The 7,565-nt window shown below is 39.0% G+C and overlaps 1 pseudogene; it reads right to left on the bottom strand.

Annotated features, from left to right (window-relative positions):
• Window positions 1-359: 359 nt before the first annotated feature.
• LOC116906092 lies at window positions 360-4,047 on the bottom strand (annotated as a pseudogene).
• Between the last annotated feature and the right edge of the window lie 3,518 nt (window positions 4,048-7,565).

Here is a 7,565-nt window from a genome sequence, read left to right as displayed (position 1 = left end):
CAAATGGCCATTTGGAGCTAGCCGTGGGGACCGGGTGAGACCATTAGCCAGAGAAAGCATGGGTTTATTTTAAAATTACACACTACACTGGCCTTTGTTTGAGGGGGAGGTCTGTTACATTTTTTTGCCACCTCTGGTTGCTGTCCTCTGAGGTTTCTATTTCCTGTTTGCTGCTGCCCAAGTCCTATGAAGTTCCTGTTTCCACCCTGCTGTCCTCTGAAAGCACTATGGTTGCCATCCCAACAACCTCTGCTGCCTCCGTATCCTTCCAGGGGTATTCCATCTCCAGTTGCCCCATGACCACAGTGATTGCTTCAGTGCGGACATAAAAACAAACTTGCCTTTGAGAAAGTTTATTTTCATGTATTCTGTGACAGCTCCTGGGCTTCTTTCTTGGTTTCACAGAAGATGACAGAGCACCCTTGATGACCATTGTACATTTGCACAGTATCACCAATACCCACTGCCGTCTCAGTCAATGACACTTAATTACCAGGTGATCTTTTTAATCAATCAAGTCCACTTGTTCCTATGTAGCTTTCATGCGTTTCTTAGCAACGACAACCAACCAATGAGGGCAAGTTGCAGAGCAAAGGATGTTTGGGATGTCTTCAGAATCTTTCTTGTATGTCATACTCAGCAACTGGCCAACTTCATCCAGGACCACATGTTTAAGTTAGGTGAGATTTAGCTTGCCACAGTGCAGGTGGTCTTTAATGCGACCTGGGGTCCCAACCAGGATATCAAGCCCACTCGGTATTTGTTTGAATTGACCACCATGAAAACCAAGACACAGATAACTTTTTGTGATGTCACTGGAGTCTTTGCTTATTTGATTTGCTAATTCTCTTGTAAATGCAGGACCTTGACCCTGTGGGTCACAGCCTCTCTTCCTGTCTTGTAGCCCACGCTGAAGATTTTCAGTTAAAGGAATGGCAAAGAAGAATGTCTTCTCAGTTCCTGTCTGAGCCGGGGCAGTTCCATCTTTCCCACTGTGCACACGGTACACTGTCTTGGCTTGTGAAATTCACCCAACGAGCTTTGAGAAGCTTGACAGCCTCTTCAGATACGGGAAAATTAAAGAAAGATCTTTTTTTATTTCCCTGTTCCACAGGAGTTTCCTTCTCTGTCTCACCACTAATTTCTTCACCTGGAGCTTCACTGGAGCCTGAGTTTGATTCAGAATGAGAGAATCCCTTCTTCAGCTTGGGGCTTTCCTCTCCAGTGTCTGCATTTGCTTCCTTTTGTATTTTCATTTTCTTGGGTTTAGGAACATCGGCCTTCTTCTTCAGAAGGCTCCTCAGTTTCTATTTCTTTGGTTTTTGTAGAGACCATTTTCTTCTCAAGGGATTCCTTTTCTCCTTGCAGTTTTTTTTTCTTTTAGAAGCAGTGTCATCTTGGGGTGTCTCCTCTTGCTTTGTTGGCTTTCTTGGATTTAGGGGATCTCTATCGTTTTAAGAAGGCCCCCCCTTTCTTTTCACTCGCCTTAGATCCAGAGGAAACAGCTGCTTCCACTCCTTCTGTTGTTTCTTCAGGTCTCAGATTTTGGCTTCTCTTTTCTAGTTTTCTTCTCATTTGACCCAGCAGCATCTCTGTGCTCTCCTTGGCTGAGTGTGGTCCTCACCCGGACTCGCTGAGGAGTTTTCCTGGGTTTATTTAGCCTGAGTCGCTCCTGCCTGACAGTTCCCTTAACCCTGTGCCCACTTTTTGTTTCTAACCCAAGATTTCTCTCTGGAGCTCTGAGATCTGACTGTCTCTGCGTCTGGCAACACTAAACTGCTCATTTTTTATAGAAATGTAGGTTCTGGGGATTTAACTCAGGGTCTTGTGCTCCAAGGCAACCATGTTGCTGATTAAACCGTCTACTCAGACCTTTGAAAGCATACTTTTACTCCTATACTTGATGTGTTAGAGCTTGAGAGGGTTGTATAATAAACTCATGTTTGAGTTCCAGTGTTTATATCAATTCGTACATTTTATATTTTTATTGTTTTATTTTAACCAATAAAATTTATTTGCTACATTAATACTTTTGTCTTATATTTTTAGAGATTAATATTTTTGTCATTTTCCTGTGAATTTTATCCAAATTTTGATTTTAACAGTTTGATATTTATTGTAGGCAAGTTTCTTTTAAATCTGTTTATGTTTATTATCCTTTTGTTTGAAATAGATTTTAAAATAGCAATATTTATAATATAACTGATAGATAGGCTATCCTATTTCTGAACCATGCTGGGTGAAATGACTCTTATAATCATTCCATTTGTATAAAATGTCCAGAACAAGTAACTCTGTAGAGACATAAGAGGAATGCTTTTATTGTTATAACACAAATGAAATCCCTTAAAGGATTCTATGGCTGTATCTTAATTTGTATATAGTTAATTTATAGTTTTGGAATACAGTGATAGAATAAATAAAGTTTAGATGGATGCATGTGTAGTTTCAGAATAGTCTGTTTAAAAATGTGTTGAGTCTTTAGAAAAATCTTCAAAGTTCCATGAGACGGGAGAGGAGATTTTCTAGATCCCACCTTCCTCCTTTCCAATGGCCACAAACTACTGTCTGATTTGAGGCTTCTGAAAGTATTTTCTATGAGATTGGTGAATACTGAATGCATTTAAAACCTGTTCCGAGGTAGCATGCTGAGATGCTCAGCTGACATTGCAGTTGCAGTAAGCCCCTCTGAGCTGCTGAGATTGATGACTGCTTGGGAAGGGCACACCACAGCAATGCTGGCCAGAACTGCCAGGCTGGGAGGAACATCAGCTATACATCCAGAATTCCTAGGAGAAGACAGAATCCAAAAACAGTGCTTATGATATGCAACATTTGCAGTCTTCCTGGACATTGACAATAGATCTTTTACCCACAGAGGTCTTAGTTACGGCTATCATCCAAACATCTGAAAAGACACCTGCTACTTACAACTTCCCAAATATATCTTATATATATTTGTTAGGAGAAGGGGATTTGAGTAATTTCGACAAGCTTACTGTATCATATGAATCTAGGATAGACTGAGAGATTCATGCTATGTTATTGATGATTAATGTCTGGTTTCTTACCACTAGTACATTCCTAGTTATCCAGCCTAATTCCTAATTGTTCTTTACCAACAAGCAAAGTCCTATGTGTTCAAATACCTTGTGTACTTAGCTGTTGAATGTTACAGTAAGCTTCTCTTGTGGCTATGTGAACATACGTAACTGAACAGGAGACAACTCGTTGTGCTATGAGGGGAATCTTCACAGTATTTGTAGGGGCTGCCTGCTGATAAGAGTATATTCCCTTCCTTTCTGCTTCCTCAACTACATATGTAAAACCTGCTGTCTTGTCAGCAATATTTGCCTATGAGATTTGTTTTGAGAATAGGAGCTGCAGAATCTCAGCAGAACATAAAGGAAAAAGTTGCTGGAAAAGCCATCATAGCCTTAGGAGGGATATCCATGGATTCCTCTTAGCTGGAAGAGATATCTATTAACTTGTTTATTCCTAATTTAATTTTTCTACTACTTGTTTTAATTCCAACAGATAAAATAGGATTTGCCTATAGCTGTGAAGCCTTGAGGACAAAGAAATCAAATGTGTTCTGGCTGAGAAGTTGTTTTAAAACATTTTTAAAAAATAGAAAAAAATCTGATGTAAATGTCATGACTGAGCATAAACAAATCAAAACTAAGAAATCTAGAATTATAGAGACAAAGATTTTGAAATTGCAAGTGGAGATAAACAGCTTAATAACCAATTTGTAAATGCACTGAGAGTTAAGAGAAGCATAATTTTATTATTCCCATCATTGCACCAAAGGTTAAAAAGTACTGTACCATAGTGTGATGATTTGAATATGCTTGGCCCATGGGAAGTACTATTAGGAGGTGTGACCTTGTAGGGGTGGGTGTGCCTTGTTGGAGTATGCATCACTGTGGAGGTGGGTTTGAAGCTTTGCCCAGTGTGGAAGAGTCTGTGTTCTCTTAGACACCTTCAGATGAAGCTGTAGAACTCTTAGCTCCTACTGCACTATAACTACTTGGACGCCGCCATGCTCTCCTTCTTTGATGATAATGGACTGAAACTCTGAACATGTAAGCCAGCCCAAATTAAACGTTGGCCTTATAAGAGATGCCTCGGTCATGGCTTTTGTTCACAACAGTAAAATCCTAAATAAGACACATAGGTATCAATGTCAAATGTACTTTAAATATGCTGTATTATGAATTCATAGTCTCTCTCCCAGGAGTGCTACACTCCTAAGTCCACAGGTGAGGTGAACATTTTTATTCCAATAACTGGCCAAAGAGGGACCTGCCAGGAAACCACAGTGCTAAGGAACCACGAATAACTGGGGACAGACTCTTTCCATTCTCTATCTGCATGCCCCTTAGTTAGCCCTGTGGCATAGCTTTCCAGACCTAAATCCCACCCAGAGAGAGCTGGTCCCCCAGGAGTGCTGAAACACCTAAGATCACAGGCTCACAGGCTCACAGGAAGGACAGGCTCCAGTCAGAGACAGCAAGACCAACTAACACCAGAGATAACAAGATGGCAAAAGGCAAGTTCAAGAACCTAAGCAACAGAATCCAAGGCTACTTGGCATCATCAGAACCCAGTTCTCCCACCACAGCAAGTCCTGGATACCCCAACACATCAGAAAAGCAAGATCCTGATTTAAAATCACATCTCATGATGATGATAGAGGGCTTTAATAAGGACATAAATAACTCCCTTAAAGAAATACAGGAGAACACAGGAAAAGAGGTAGAAGCCCTTAAAGAGGAAACACAAAAACCCTTTAAAGAATTACAGGAAAATACAACCAAAAAGGTGAAGGGATTGAACAAAACCATTAAGGATCTAAAAATGGAAATAGAAACAATAAAGAAATTACAAAGGGTGACAAACTTGGAGATAGAAAACCTAGGAAAGAGATCAAGGGTCATAGATGCAAACATCACCAACAGAATATAAGAGACAGAGAGACTCTCAAGTGGAGAAGATTCATAGAAATCATTGACAAAACAGTCAAAGAAAAAGCTCCTAACCCAAAATATCCAGGATATCCAGGACACAATGAGAAGACCAAACCTAAGAATAATAGGTATAGTAGAGAACAAAGACTCCCAAATTAAAGGGCCAGTAAATATCTTCAACAAAATTGTAGAAGAAAACTTCCCTAACCTAAAGAAAGAGATACCTATGAACATACAATAAGCCTGAAGAGCTTTAAATAGACTGAAACAGAAAAGAAATTCCTCCTATCACATAATAACCAGAACACCAAATGCACAAAACAAAGAAAGAATGTTAAAAGCAGTAAGGGAAAAGGTTAAGTAACATACAAAGGCAGACCTATTAGAATTACACCAGACTGCTCAGCAGAGATTCTAAAAGTCAGAAGATACTAGGCAGATGTCATACAGACCCTAAGAGAACACAAATGCCAGCCCAGGCTACTATATCCAGCAAAACTCTCGATTAACATAGATGGAGAAACCAAGATACTCCATGACAAAACCAAATTTACACCAGAATCTTTCCACAAATCCAGCTCTACAAAGGATACTAGATGGAAAACTCCAACATAAGGAGTGAAACTACACCCTACCAAAAGCAAGAAAGTAATCTTCTTTCAACGAACCCCAAAGAAGATACCCACACAAACATAATTCCACCTCTAACAAGAATAACAGGAAACAATAATCATTGGTCCCTATTATCTCTCAATATCAATGGATTCAATTCTCTAATAAAAAAACATAGGCTAACAGACTGGATACTTAAACAGGATCCACCATTTTGCTGCATACAGGAAACTCACCTCAGTGACAAAGACAGACACTACCTTAGAGTAAAAGGCTGGAAAACAATTTCCAAGCAAATGGTCCCAAGAAACAAGTTAGAGTAGCCATTCTAATATCGAATAAAATCAACTTTCAATCAAAGTCATCAAAAAAAGATAAGGAAGGACACTTCATACTCATCAAAGGAAAAAATCTATCAAGATGAACTCTCAATTATGAATATCTATGCTCCAAATACAAGTCACCAACATTCATAAAAGAAACTTTAATAAAGCTCAAAGCGCACATGGTACCACACACAATAATAGTGGGAGACTTCAACACCCCAGTCTTATCAATGGACGGATCACGGAAACAGAAACTAAGCAGAGACACAGTGAAACTAACAGAGATGTTAAGAACCTAATGGATCTAATAGATATTTATAGAACATTTCATCCTAAAAGAAAAAGAAAAAACCACCTTCTCTGTACCTCATGGTCACTTTTTCAAAATTTATCATATAATCAGCCACAAAACAGGCCTCAACAGATACAAAAAGATTGAAATAATCTCATGCATCCTATCAGAGCACTGTGGACTAAGGCTGGTCTTCAATAACAACAAAAATAACAGAAAGCCCACACACACATGGAAGCTGAACAACGTTCTACTCAATGATAACTTGGTCAAGGAAGAAATAAAGAAAGAAATTAAAGACTTTTTAAAATTTAATGAAAATGAAGACACAACATAGCCAAACTTATGGGACACAATGAAAGCATTGCTAAGAGCAAAACTCATAGCTCTGAGTGCCTCCAAAAAGAAACTGGAGAGAGCATGCATCAGTAGCTTGACAACACACCTGAAAGCTCTAGAACAAAAAGAAGCAAATACACCCAAAAGGTATAAACTGCAGGAAATAATCAATCTCAGGGCTGAAATAAACCAATTAGAAACAAAAAGAACTATACAAAGAATCAACAAAACCAGGAGCTGGTTCTTTGAGAAAATCAACAAGATAGATTCATCCAGTAGAGAGTTAATATCCAATATATACAAAGAACTCTAGAAGTTAGATATCAGAAAACCAAATAACCCTATTAAAAATGGGCTACAGAGCTAAACAAAGAATTCTCAACTGAGGAATGCTGAATGGCTGAGAAGCACCAAAAGATGTTTAACATTCTTAGTCATCAAGGAAATGTAAATCAAAACAACCTGAGAGTCTACCTCACACCAGTCAGAATGGTTAAGGTTAAAAATTCAGGTGACAGCAGATGCTGGTGAGGATGTGGAGAAGGAGGAACACTCCTCCATTGTTGAGGGGATCGCAAGCTGGTACAACCACTGTGGAAATCAGTCTGGCGGTTCCTCAGAAAATTGGACATAGTACCACCTGAGGACTGTGCTATATTGCTCCTGGACATTTACCCAAAAGATGCTCAACAGATACTAAGGTCTGATGCTTCACCATATTCATAGCAGCCTTATTTATAATAGCCAGAAGCTGGAAAGGACCCAGATGCCCTTCAATAGAGGAATGAATACAGAAAATATGGTAAATCTACACAATGGAATACTACTCACCTACTAAAAACAATGACTTTCTGAAATTCTTAGGCAAATGGATGGAACTTGAAAATATCATCCTGAGTGAGGTAACCCAATCAGAAAAGAACACAAATATGGTATGCACTCACTGATAAGTGGATATTAGCTCAAAAGCTCGGAACACCCAAGATACAATTAGCTGACCACATGAAACTCAAGAAGAATGAA

The sequence above is a fragment of the Rattus rattus genome, chromosome 7 (genome assembly GCF_011064425.1).
Source record: "Rattus rattus isolate New Zealand chromosome 7, Rrattus_CSIRO_v1, whole genome shotgun sequence".
NCBI lineage: Eukaryota > Metazoa > Chordata > Mammalia > Rodentia > Muridae > Rattus > Rattus rattus.
Note: the sequence above shows the minus strand (reverse complement) of the source record. Positions and strands in the feature narration are given on the sequence as shown.